This window comes from Pinus tabuliformis, chromosome 8 (genome assembly GCF_031772625.1).
Source record: "Pinus tabuliformis cultivar Carrire ecotype Pingquan chromosome 8, CPIR1, whole genome shotgun sequence".
NCBI classification, from domain to species: domain Eukaryota; kingdom Viridiplantae; phylum Streptophyta; class Pinopsida; order Pinales; family Pinaceae; genus Pinus; species Pinus tabuliformis.
In genome coordinates this window covers 2,024,406,319-2,024,421,187 of record NC_142294.1, presented here as the reverse complement: position 1 = coordinate 2,024,421,187, position 14,869 = coordinate 2,024,406,319, and positions in this window count along the sequence as shown.

Below are 14,869 nucleotides of genomic sequence, written 5' to 3'. Positions count from 1 at the left end.
AGTTAGGTATTGTAGAAAATCCATTTCTCCATTAAGGGAGGATGTGAAAATAATGCAGAAATAGATTTAGTTATGAACCAGTTGAACAGAATTAGTTATGAGCAGTTGAACAAGAATTAGTTAGTGGTTAGGAATTGGTTGCATAAGTTTTCCTATATAAGTGTGATGTAATTAAGCAATTGAATTAAAAAAAGTTGTGTGTCTTTGTGTTGTATTTGTTTTTAAGTGACATGAGGCTGATGGATTGTCCAATATATGATGAAGAACTATTGAGCACTTTGAAGGAGATGGCGAAGCATTTGTCCAATATATGATGAAGAACTATTGAGCACTTTGAAGGAAATGGCGAAGGATAAGAGCCCGGGCGCAGATGGTGGTCAGTTGAGTCCGTGTTTCTGGCAAAATTCCAGGTGCAATCAACGCAACTTTCCTAACTCTCATTCCCAAGAAATCTCACTCTTTATATATTTCTGATTATAGGCCTATCTCTTTATGTAACTCTATTTATAAAATGATTTCCAAACTTATAGCTAGAAAAGTTAAAAATATTCTCTCTCCGCATGTCACTCTGGAGCAATTTGGATTTCTATCTGACAGAAGAATTCAAGATGTTGTGGCAATCACTCAGGAGTGTATACATTCAATTAAATCTTGTACCCTCAAAGCATGTTTGATGAAAATGATCTCATTAAAGCTTACGACAGGGAAGATGGGGAATTTCTTAGATTGATCCTTCATAGAATTGGCTTTCCGCATAGACATATCAAATGGATTATGGCATGTATTACATCAACAAATATGGTTTTTTAATCATTGGTGTGCCGACTGATTCTTTTAGGATCTCTAGGGGGTCGAGGCAAGGGTGTGCCCATTCCCATCTCCTTTTCATTCTGATCGTAGATGCGCTCAGCAGAGGACTTAGGGAAGTGAAGGTGGCTGGCAAAATCTCTGGATGCAGGGTAACAAAAAACACTTCAACCACACACCTTATGTTTGTGGATGGCATTCTCTGTTTTGGTGAAGCAAAAGTATCGGAATGGGAGGCTTTCCTACATTAATCTCTAAATTTAGCAAGGTATATGGTCTTATAATTAACAAAGAAAAATTGGAAATCGCCTTGGATGGGGAGGATTCAGATGTTATTTAACAGATTGCTTCTCTCTTTGGGATTAAAACTAGATACTTGTCGGGTGGTTTTAAGTATTTGGGTTTCTTCTTAAAGCCAAGTAAATATGAAAATATAGATTGGACATGGCTTGTTAACAAATTGGACAAAAAAATTAAAACCTCACACTTTGGTACCACAAATGGCTTACTCTGAGTGGTAGAGTAATTTTGGTAAAGGCGGTCTTGCAGGGAATTTTGGTATTTTGGATGCATTTGTTCCATCTTCCCATGGCAGTGATAAGCAGAACCAATGCTATTATATCGAAATTCTTTTGGTTTGGCACTAGAAATCCAAGAAGTTCCCTCTAATTCGGCTCAACTCACTTTCCAGGCTGACCGAGATGGGTGGTTGGAGTTTGAGGGACACCAGATGTTTTAATCTTGCCTTGTTATCTAAGAATTTAAGGAGATTCTTTAATGAACAGGGTATTTGGAAAGAAATTATTATGGAAAGTATTTGCAGCGATTTAGTTTGGATGTTAGGTCCCTATACTACTAGTGTAACCCCTTATTGTTATTAGTACAACCCCCTTATTATATTGGTGTTCCCATGTAGTCTCCATATTGTTATTAATGTGCCCCATAGAAGCCCACTATTGTTATTATTGTGCCCTTAAATTATTATTGTTATGTCGACTTTGTTTATATTATGACCCCTTAGACTCCTATATATAGAAAGGAGGTCTTGTCATTTGTATCATCCAAGAATTGTTCATTTGTGTAATGTAAAGGAGGTTGCCGCCTCGAAGAGGCTGAATTCTAAGGCGTTGATCTATTTTTTCTATCTTTTTGTGAGTCGGTTTCGTAACATTTGGTATCAGAGCTTTGGATTCTAGGGTTTCGCTGCTCCAAACAAGTCATCATGGCATTATCGCTATAATGTTTTGTCTACGACGTTTCAGAAGCTAACAAAAAAACCCATTTGAGAAGAAATGTTGCTGAACCTCAGGTCCGAATTTCAACTCTTGTCTCGCTTTATTCTCGGAGATATGATTTGAGAAAGTTAAGGTTTTTGCAAGCTCCAGAATTTCATCTAAAACAGGTCATCGTGGAAGTTTCGCTATAACATGTTTGCTACGAAGTTCCAAAAGCTATAAAAAACCCATTTGAAAAGAAAGCGATCTAAACTGGAGGGCCAAATTTCAGATATTGTCTCGCTATATTTTAGGATATATGATTTGATGAAGTTAGGGTTTTTGTAGACTCCCGAATTACATCTTAAACAACTGACCTTGGACAATCATCATAACTTTCTCTAGGAGCATCAGATTGAAATTTTGTAAGAAGTTACAGAAAGAGGACGGACTGCAGTCTTCTGTGCATATTTTTCAAATCCGAAGGTCAAAAAAGTGACAGGTGGTACTTCATACAAGTTCAATCTTCTGAAAAGGTATATAATCAGGTCATCTTGGGAGATTGTGCATAACTCTTTCTTGGAAAATCCAATTTTGATCAAACTGGTGGCATTGGAAAGAGGACACAGAGGGCTACTGCAGATCATGATTTCAAAACTGGAAGATCCAAAATTACAGAGTTACAGTCGTTTCAAGATTGAGCTCCTAAAATCAAGAAAAAGCGAGATGAGGAAGTTTGATGGCAAGGATCCGGTAAATTGGATACCACAGATGGAGAAATATTTTGATCTACATGGTGTACCACTAGTACAAAAGGTACTTATTGCATCATATTATTTAAAACCAAATCAAATTTTATGGTATAAAGGGCTTTGTTCTCATAAACCACTTGTCATGTGGTCAATTTTCATGGAGAAATGATAGCACATTATGATGATACAAAGAGAAGCACCTTCTTTAGCCAATTGATAAATATTAAACAAAAGGGTTCAATGGCAGAGCACATTGAGGACTTCCAAAAATTGAATATAAGGGTAAAGGATATTCCAAAGAAGAAAATGGTTGATGTCTTTGTAGGGACTTTAAAGGATAACATTCAACACGAAATTCATCTTTGGGAACCTGATTCATTGGAGAAAGCATTCAGGTTGGCAAGAAAAATTGAAAGAAAAATTATGGAAATAAGGAATCCCACCACTCACGACTATAATTATGGAAGTGTTTTTTCTCCTATCCTTCCACAACCTACAAGGTTTACACCACAACAATTGGAATAAAAAAGAGAAAAAGGGCTTTGTTACAATTGTGATAGCAAATACACTAAAGGTCATAAGTGTGCTGAGAAGAAATTATTTTATATAGATTATGAAGAGGAGGAAAAAAAGGATCAAAAAACATCAAAAGAAAAGGATATACACCAGGAACCCACCCCAGAGAAAGAAGAAATGGATCCAACCATATATTGTAAAGCATTGGAAAGAATTACCACTCCTCAAACTCTCAAGATAGAAGGACATATCAAGAAGAAAAAGGTTCAAGAAGTGAAAGATCACATCGATAAAGAAGAAATGAATCTGACCATATCTTGTAATGCATTGGCCGGAATTACCACTCCTCAAACTATCAATATAGAAGGACATATCAAGAAGAAAAATGTTCAAGAAGTGAAAGATCACATCGAGCATCAAGAAATGAATCCAACCATATCTTGTAATGCATTGGAAGAAATTACCACTCCTCAAACTATCAAGATAGAAGGACATATCAAGAAGAAAAAGGTAATAATGTTGATTGATTCGAGCAGTGCCCATAATTTTATTCATTGTAAGATAGCCAAGGAATTGAATTGCTTCTTATATCGAGCACCAGAGTGTCAAGTGATGGCTGCAAGTGGAGGAACCATAAATTTCTCTAGAAAGTGCCATAATATCAAGCTATACATGGGAGAATATGTATTGAATAGCCCAATGCTTTCCATTCCAATGGGTGGTGCTGATGTTTTACTAAGAGTCCAATGGCTACAATCTTTGGGTATGATAGCTTTTAATTTTCAAGAAATTTCCTTGATTTTTTTTTGGGAGGGAAAGGAAGTTGAATTGAAGGGTATTGAAGGGAAACCAGGAAAGATAATCAACTCTAATAGCATGACAAAGCTTCTAAATAAATAACAATGGGGCGTAATTGCACAATTATGTTCACTAGAGGATCCCACATCGAAATCATGTATTTCTCCAGATCTCCAAAACGTTTTGGACAATCATTCCAAGGTATTTGACACTCCCAACAGCCTCCCACCTAATCGTGATCATGATCATGCTATTCATTTGATTCCAGGAAGTGTTCCTCAAAACATCAGGCCTTACAGATATCCATATGCCCAAAGGAGTGGGAACTCATTCAAAAGTTGCAGAAGATCTGAGTTCAAACAATATTGTGAGAACTTGACAAGGAAGGAAAAATCATATTGGAACCTGAAGCAGTCAAAAAACAGAGAAATCAACAACTACGAAATAGATCTATTTTAGAGTATCTCATCAAGTGGAAGAACTTACTCACTGAAGATTCCACATGGGAGGACAAGAATTTATACAGAAGCATCAAGAACTACTCAAGCGTTGAGGACAACACTTTTTGAAGGAGTGGGGCATGTTAGGTCCCTATACTACTAGTGTAACCCCTTATTGTTATTAGTACAACCCTCTTATTATATTATTGTGCCCATGTAGTCCCCATATTGTTATTAATGTGCCCTATAGAAGCCCACTATTGTTATTATTGTGCCCTTAAATTATTATTGTTATGTCAGCTCTGAATATATTATGACCCCTTAGACTCCTATATATAGAAAGGAGGTCTTTTCATTTGTATCATCCAAGAATTGTTCATTTTTGTAATGTAAACGAGGTTGCCCCCTCGAAGAGGCTGAATTCTAAGGCGTTGATCTATCCTTTCTATCTTTTTGTGAGCTGGTTTCATAACATTGGAGGATTGGGTAGTTGTTGGAGCCCCCTCCAAAAGTAGAGCTTCATACATCTGGTGTAGCATGATGGTGGCAAAACCTTCGCTCTGTGGTAATCTAAGTTGGCAAGTGGGTAATGGTGAAAGGGTTTATATTGGCTTGGATGCCATCAAGGGAATGTCTGGAGATCACAGTCTCTCACCAAATGTGATTCAATTTATAAATCAGCAGGATGTTTTCACCTTAGCCAACCTTTATGATCATCGTCCCTCATTATTAGCTCAAGCTACTTGGCCGCACTCTTGGGAATTAGGCCTTCCGGAGGAGTTCGGGCTACAATTGGAACACTATCACAAATTTTTGTCTGATGTTAGGATTTATCTGTCACATAAGTCAGACAAGTTGGTGTGGGGAAGGCATATTTCTAATGGTAGTATCTCTGCCAAAGAGATTTACTCTTATATCTCAACAACCAATCATCCTGGTGTCTATGCAGAATGGACTGCGCTTATGTGGAAATGGGATGCCCATTAAAACTAAAGTGCTTTACTTGGCTGACCCTCCATAACCGCATTCTCACCTGGGAAAACTTGATGAAGAGAGGCTTTCTGGGTCCGGAGAGATGTCCACTTTGTCGACTAGCTTTTGAAGATTGTTCTCATATGTTTTTTATTTGTCCTTTTGTGGTTGCCATTTGGGAGGAAGTATCGAATTTGGTCAAGATCAAAGTAGTGGCGGATCATTCTTCTATCTTTTTATGCCTTGGCTTCTAGTCCTCTAGGATGAGAGCTTTTAAAGCCATTCCATTGTATGTTTTATGGGGTATATGGCACTCTAGGAATGCTTGTATTTTCGATAACAAGCCTCCAGATGTGCTGGGCACAAATCTCCAAATTGTTGTTTATTTTCCTAGATATAGGCCCATGGTGCCCAAAGCCCCACCAATGCTCAGTTTCCTATAAGGACCTAAGGGATTTGTTTCCCATCGGATATTTTGATAGGGCTTCATTGGTGGATAGTGTTGATGTAGTGTATACATCAAACTCAGTCTTTCTCAAGCCTTTCGTTTCTACTGGCATGGTGGTCCTGGTTCAAATTACAGGGTGGGGGCTATTGCTCTATGGGGGGCTCTCCAATGTGTTACTTGGATGGCCATTGATAAGATTTTGGTTGTTGGCTACTCAAATTCAGTCACAGTGTGGCTTCAAGGGAAAATCTCTCTTGAGGTGCCTGCCTTATTTCACTAGATGGAAAGCATCAAGTCTCTGCTACCCTCTTTCACTAACCTTTCCTTTCAGTGTGTTTATCGGGAGCGAAACTCAGAGGCAAATGCCCTATCCAAGCATGTGGTTTCTTACCTCCCTGGGTTGTTTCATTTTGCCTGCAATATGGTTCTTTTTGTGGCTTGATATCCTTCAAGTCTTAGATCTCCTATGCTTTTATCATGGTATTTCTATTTCTTCTTTTTATCAGATGATTTTTGCTTATTCGTTTTCTGTCGTGCGAGCCAAAGTCTCTCTTGTAAACATGTTGTTTTGAAGTAGAGTGAAAGGATCCTCTGGTCCTCGCTAAGTCCATATGGGTCTTATAGGTTTATTCTGGTAAGTTGTTGATCAGATGGATGTATCTTCGGTCCTTCTCTTTTTCGGTTTTCAATCCTTTTAAGCTCCTTGAGGCATATTGTAGATGGGAATTTGGAGATTTGTTCATATTTTATGTGAACTCCTCTTTATTTAAAATGAAGGATGTTTTTTTTTTTTTAATCACAAAGGAATTTGGCATTGGTTTTTGTTGATAGAAATGATTAAGGAATTTAACATTGGCTAATGTTGATAGAAATGATTAAGGAATATGGCATTGGTTATGATTGATAGAAATGTTTTTATTTTATAAGTAAAAGATTGTACTAAGTATCATTGATAATAGAAATGTTTTCACAATATTTAATTTTAAATTTTTGAAAATTTCATTGTAAATTTATTCAAAAGTTAAAATATTAGTTTTGTTGTTTAGATTTTACTTTTAAATTTACTAAATAAAAAAATTAATACTACCGTGTTGATTTGGAATTTTAAGAGAATTAATTATTCTTTTTAATTTCTATTAATAATTTTATAATTCAACATGTTTTATGTATTTATTGAAAAGATTGATTCGAGGATGATGGAAACCATAATAACACCATTTATGGTGGTCCTTTTTGGAAAAAAATTGTATATTTGTTATTTCCAAGGAATCAAAAGATATATTCAACATTCCACCTTTAAATCCTTAAGTTCTTAAGTTCTATAGATTTTCAAACTTTTCCTTTGAACGGTAAGTTCTATAGATTTCCAAGCCATTCTCTTAAAGTGTCATGATGGCCAAAAACTAACTACATGAATAAACAAACTGTCAGTTAAATACAATCGTGACCACTAACATTTATCCCATAACTTTTCAAAACATCGAGATTTGTACTTTCAGAAGTGTTATCCCACCTTGGCTCTATGTCCATACCAAGGATCCTTCATCTAGTATAAGAGCTTCCTTTGAAAGGTTGTATGTTGTATGTTGCCATAGTTTTAAGCTCAGAATACCCAACTTAGCTTTCATTTGAAATCGGTTCACTACAACCTTACAGTGCCCGATGACTTGAAGTAGCCTCGAACCTCTATCACTAGCAAACCTAAGTAGAGCCCATAATGCCAAGAGCCCGACCCTCGAATTTGATCCAATTCTTGCTCCCATGTTTAAGCTAAAAGCTTAAGGTGATTTGAAGTAAGAAATAACACCATTCTTGTCCCACATTTCCTCTCTTGGTTTGCACCATCAAAAAAATATCCACGCCACATTTGACTCAAAAGTCAATACATTCTTTGGGTTGATTTGTTTTGGTACACTAGGTGCTCCTCCTTAAAAGCAACTTTAACTTTCCATGCCACCCACTTAAAACTTCCTTTAAACAAAGTATGATACCTTCACAGTTAGATATCCCAAATTATGAAGCATAAGAGAGAAGAGTCTCACAATATTAGAATTTAGAGTAAAAAATAATTATATGGGATTGAGCAAGATAGGAGCTATTGGTATAAGGTATCCCATAACCTAAAAAAGAAACAAAATATGAATGTTTGTATTGTAATAAAATTTGGGATTTATTGAAGTCACCATAGGCCACCTAAAAATTTTAACTTAGTTGATCAAATTATGCAATTGTTGGAAGAATCGCCTAAGAAACATAAAGTAGATTGGTAAGGAATATCAAATGTGGACAGAAGTCTTCTAAAAAGGTTTATGATTGATGAAACAAAAAAAGACAACACAGATTCAATGGGCCTTACCTCATATGGAAAATATATCAAAAGATTCTCTATTCAATTACTAACTTTCAAGGCCTCATATAAGAAACATATTCTTTTCTTCATTTTTATTGATGTAAAACATTACTTAAACCATGGAAAAATATGATACTTCACCTAAAACTTAAAATGAGAGTTGGTTATTGTAATTAAGTTCCAAATTTGTATTTATAAATAATTTCAATAAGTAAAATAGGTTTTTGAGAGTCTTTTGATAAAATAGGTTTTTGAGAGTCCTTTTGATAAGGAATTTTTTTGTAAACATTGTTTTTGGAATTCACTTAATATTGAGAAGCCAATCATTGACCAAGAAATTTAGCATTACAAAAACGTCTTCCTACATATGGTATTTTAGGGATTACTCTATAACTCATTGAATAGTGTGGATGTTAAGTTCCAAATTTGTATTTATAAATAATTTCAATAAGTAAAATAGGTTTTTGAGAGTCCTTTTGATAAGGAATTTTTTTGTAAACATTGCTTTTGGCATTCACTTAATATTGAGAAGCCAATCATTGACCAAGAAATTTAGCATTACAAAAACGTCTTCCTACATATGGTAGTTTAGGGATTACTCTATGACTCATTGAAGAGTGTGGATGTTTTGCAAGAAATTTAATGATCTTTATTTCAAACTATTCCAAAGAATTGTTAATATTTCTTTAATTTCTTTCCTCAAAAAAATATGATTATTTGGAATGGATATAAGTTCTATTTTTTAGGTCAATATTTCTATTTTATTGGAAAATAGGTTATTTTATCTATCAAATCTTTTTAGAACTAATCCCCAATTTTTTTTAAAGAATAAAGCAATAGTTAATTATGTTCCTTAACTTATCCCTTACAACATTGCATTTGTTTTAAATAATTATCAAATAGTTGAAAACTTTTTTTTCCATAAATCTCTAAAAAAACAAGCAAAAGAAATAAAGACTTCAAATCTCATTGAAACTTTGTAGAGCCATAAATTTTGAGGGATTTTCTATATCAAACAAGAAAGAATGTAACTAGGCCACTTTTTGGGGTTAAGCCTCTACTGAGATATTTGGATACCAAACAAGAAAGAATGTAACTAAGCCTCTTTTCTGGGTTAAACCCCTATTGAGATATTTGGATTCCAAGTACTCAATAATAAGAATTAAACCAAGTTAGACTCTAATCCCTTGGGTTGTGGTCTAACAATCTTTCAATGAGATTTATGAATTAGTTAAGAGGTTATTTCTATTTTTTTTTGTTTTTTTTTTTTTGTTTTAATATTGCGAGAAATAAACTAGTCTAAGAAATTTGGGAAGACTATTACGAAAAGAAAACCCTCATAAATACTTAATAAAAGTTATTAGCAGCTTTTAATTCTCTAAGAATTAATTTTACTAACAAGTATTATTGCTAGGTAACCATCAAGAACATAAAAGAAGAAAAAATAGACCTTGGTTGCCAAAAGATAACTCTGGGAAACAATAGATGGAAATAACTCATTAACTTTGTATTTCTAAGAAGTTATTCTACAAAAAGATACATCCACAAGGATACTCCTAGAAATCACACAATATTTTGCCATTTGGATTCATTATCAATTACAAAAATAATTCTACAATATTTAATGTACTAAATGACAAAGCCAATATGATAAAAGATGAGGAACTAGTTAACAAATCATATTTAAAAATAACATCCAATAATTTATTCAATCGCATAAGATAACTTAACAAAATTGAAATCCTTAGTAGATTCGGATAACATCAATTCAAGGGAAAAATAATCCATGAATAAGATTTAATAAACAAAAACTTGTTGAGTCAAAATGTTCTTATTGTCGTTGCTACAACAACCTCAAAAATTTTGGCATGCACCAAATTTCTGAGCCTACCTTGGTATTATATATTGTCATCACAAACATTGAGATCCATTCCATATGTTTTCTTTAAGTGTTTTGGTCCCTTTTGCAAGAAAAGAAAAATGTCGTCTTTTCGCATGTCAAGTGTCGCACAATGTATAAAAGCTTGTTTTGGTGGTTTCAAGGGGTTATCTTTGTGTGAATGAGTTGATATTACCATGTAAACATTTGTCACACTCATTCCCAAAGTTGTAATCATTGTCACACAAGTGTCGTCACAGTCGTCGCAAAGTGTATCTTAATTGTTGCACTTCTCTTAAGTCATTGAAAATTTGTTTCACTGAGGGAAATGTGTTGTTCATGTGTCATGGATGATCTATGTTATTGTGTCATCAAGTGTTCTAAGTGTGTGATCACAGTCAAGTCATATCATTGTTCACATCAACTCATTGATCCCACACTTAGCCAAATTTCATAAATTTCCCTAGCAACTTAGCCTCATCCGGCCTTCCTCAGTTTCACATTGCGTAGTTCCAACCCTCAAGCTGCAACCCTCCCCCTTGACACCGGGCAATGCGCAGTTCCTACCTTCTAGGACTGTGCACTGCATAGTTCCAATGCTCAAACCCATACATTGGCCCCTAGAATTTTGCAATCCAACCATCTAGCCTGGCCTCAATTGTGCATTGCACAGTCTCTAAGCTCAAGCTCAACCCTTGAGCTCCTGAGTTGCGCAATTATGCGATCACCGAGTCTAATCTACCTCCTAGAACTATGCAGTTGACTAAAACAGTGCAAAACCCCTCATCCTGACTCATTGTCTCCCGAAACTACACAATTTTTCTACCCAGTCCAACCTGAACTGTGCATTATGAAGTCTCAAGGTTCAAGCTCCACCTGTGATTTCTTGAGCTGTGTAATTGCATAGTCCTTGAGCCTCTCCCTCAGCCTGCCACCTGATTCTGACTCAGTCAGTGGGTCAACATGCACCATCTTAGACTAGGGGTTTATCATACTAATGTCGTCTCGTCATGAGTGAATTGCAGATGCAGGTACTCTATCATACCATGACAAGATGATGAAGAAGGAGATGGAGAAGGGAAACATGCTGAAATACATCCTTGTAGTTGATTATGTAAGTTGATCAATCAAGAGAAAACAAAGGGACACCATTTTGCGACCACGACTCAAGACTTGATATTACTGAAGACTCCTTACCTCTAAGCCATATGGAGGAGGATAGAAGAGCATATTCAAAAAGACACATAGTAAGGAGAAGCAAGAATGACTTAACATTTCTATGTCATCATGCAGTCCATGCCAACAGTGCCATGTCATGATTCATCATATGCCACATCATTATTGTGGATTAGTTAATTATCTATCCAAAATGTATTGTACAATGGAAGTCCAAAAGACACATACAGAATTTCAAGATTCATGTAAAGTCGAAAAGTCATAGGAAGTAAAACAGTCATGAGGGTATTCAAAGGGTCACAAGGAGGTGAAGCATCACCCCATTGGTTATATGCACACCCTCATTGTATGAGCAAAGGACTTTCACCTTGGCTCCTCCCACAAGGCATTAGAGAGACAAGCTAGTTCTTTTGAGGAGCAAGGAGTGGCTCCAATGCTCCACTATTGGAGCTAGTGGTGTTCATTGTATACATGTGTCTTGGGAATTTTACTTAATATCAGAAGCCTCATGTTTGGCACATTCTTCTTGCATGAATTATGAATATTTGTAAGACTATTGTATGGATGTTTGTAGTTCATGTTTTCTTTCATTTGTTCTAAAGTAGTTGAACTATTTCATTCATTTTAGTACTTATCATATTGAGAATGTGTTGTAATGGTTATTATAACTATCACATCCTTGTGCACTATTTTGTTGGATGTTAGACAAATCTTTCTTCCTTATAATGGTTGAAATGTTTGTTGCATCTTTATGGACTATTTCGCTAGATGTTAGATGGATATTTTCTTTCTGTGTGTCTCTCTATCAGGGTATTACTATTACATCTCTTCTAGAGGCTCAATTTCCTCTCCCTCCATAGTAAAATAATCTTGACACGCATATAACTGAACACCCACCAGGCATACTCACTTGCTGATCCGATATGACCTATGCATAACTCTCTTGTTCTGAGTTTTTTAGCCAAGGAAAACCTACAAGAATACATGGCAACCGGGTCGATATCATGAATGGAGCTCCTATTCCAAATGGTATGAGTTCTAATTGGGACTTCACATCGGGGAGACCCCCTTGGTTGACCGATTTCTAGCACCGTCAACAAAATGGTGCTAGAAGGAGGGTTAGATGACAAGTTGAGCCCTTTGAGTCTGTTTTGAATCTCTTATTGTAAATGGATCATCCTCAAATCATACTCTCGAGGTGTTTTTCTAACCTATCCCCTAGTGAACTTTCAATCCCCAATGAGTCTCTCCATGACTTGTCTCAACTCAAGTTTGATGGTGAGGGTGATATGTCCTTTATCAAGCATGCATCTCTTTTTCTTAAGTTTTATGAATATTATGAAATTGATTGTGAAGATGTGGCTTGTATTGTTTTCTGCCTCACCCTTGAAGGTCGAGTTAGTCGATGGTGTCACACTCTACCACCTGCTTCCATTCATTCTCTTAACCATCTCATTGAGGAGCTTCATTTAGCATTTGATAGGTATGATTACTGAGATGTTTATAAAAGAATCGATCAGCTTGGAATGAGCCTGATGAATCAATTGAGGATTTCTCCATCATTTCCTTCACCTTTGTTATGAAATTCCAAAAGCATATATGGATCGGTATTTCTTGAAACAAAAGTTTAATCATTTGGTTCAAATATCTTTGTACGGTGAATCCAAACCACCTAATGTCTCTTCTTCTCCAACCCCAGTAAATCAAGAGACACCTCTAATCTCAGAGGAGGAATTGACTACTCCTTTTGTTCCTTGTCCTCCTTCTTTTCCAATTTCGAAGAGGGTGCCTCCATGAGATGATAGTAAAGTTGGTAAATTTGCACATCAAATTCTTGATCCATCTTCTCATCCTCCTTTCGCTTTTCGTGATTCAAATCCAATAGAGGAAATCCTGGAATGGCTCACAAAGCCTATGGTGAAAGCCAATTTTTCCATTCCTCAAGATGGTATCAACATTCATAACTCTAGTCTTAAACCTGATTTGTTTTTCGTCATCCTCTATCATCTACATGCCATGACTCTTTGTACCGTGATCCACTTGATCAATCTGCTCCACCATCTAGTTTTTCACACTCTCCTAATTTTCAAGTTGTTGGCCCAAATCGCAATCATGTTCAAGGTAGTCATATTATGTAGGTAGAGGACCGGGAAGGTGAATATTCTTTCATTCTTTATTTTCTCTTTCAAAATCCTCCATGTAAAGATGATGCTCTTACATTCTTGGATGATTTTCAATATTCTAATCTCGTTAGTGAATCAAATGAAATCAATTTGTTCATATCTGTAGTCTTGGGAAACAATCATTACGGTGATGATGAAAATGTTAATGTACGCAATGAAGAATGCCCAAGTGCACCAACCGATTTTTCAGTTCCTCTGGAAGATGTTGATTTGGCATAATTAGATCTAGGATATAATCCAGCCAAAGAAATATTATTATCGAAACTTCCTCTTGATCCCACCATCCCTTGTGCTCACCTGTTTGCAATGCATCTACATGCGATGAGGATACTCCACACTCTTCAAGTTCTTCATCAAATCAGGTCACTTCTCAATTGACACAATGTTGGGTGTGAAGCCTGATTATCTTCTTTATTTAGAGGTATTGCCACATTGGACCCCAGTTCGTAATGTGGCGACAATGCTGCCCGTAAAATATATGCTACAAGGGGGATTTTTGCCCTAGGAGGCAACCCCTCACTATATATGAGGGAATTGTATTGCATCTATGTAGATCTGTATTATGAGCGAGGAAGAGAGAGGAGATTGAGAGCGAAGAGGGAATTACAGTGGATCTGTTGTAGGTTGTATCTCTTCATTTTGCTAGATAATATTGTTGACACCTAATCTTCATGATTGGGTGAATTTATGTAAATAATTAAATTAGGAAAGTGAACAGTCATCGAGAGATGAACTGAACAGTCACTCCCTATTATATATAACAAAGACCTACCTAATGGAATAATACGAATCAGTTTTTCTGCCTAATGGAGTTACTGCCTGGCCTGACATGGTATCAGAGCCAGCTCCTTTTTAGCTCTCATGCTCCTTGTAACTCCTCTGTCTGTCTGCCATATTCCTTTTATAAAACCTGCGCCCTACTCTTCTGAAGTGCTGTCCTGTCCAGCACTGCCCTTACTGTCCTGAAAGAAGCGTTGTACGTTAATTTTTTTTTGTGAATGTTCTGACATTGTATCCTCGCCGATTTGAACGCTGCTCTGATATGGTATTGGAAACCGCCCATTTTTACTACACCTCATCTTTTGAACGCTGTTCTGACATTATTGAATGCTGGTTCTGACTTGTTTCAGTCGCACCATTCCATTGAACGCTGCTCTGATATGACATTCCATTGACAACGTTGTGTGTTCTAATATTCTTTCATATATGTGAACGTTGTTTATTGAAATCAGAGGAGACTACCATCTCAAACGTGAGCCAAACCCTGGTTTACGCACAGTCCCATTCAGGGGAGTCTTCCATGTAACAATTGAGTCTGATTCTCTTGATGAATT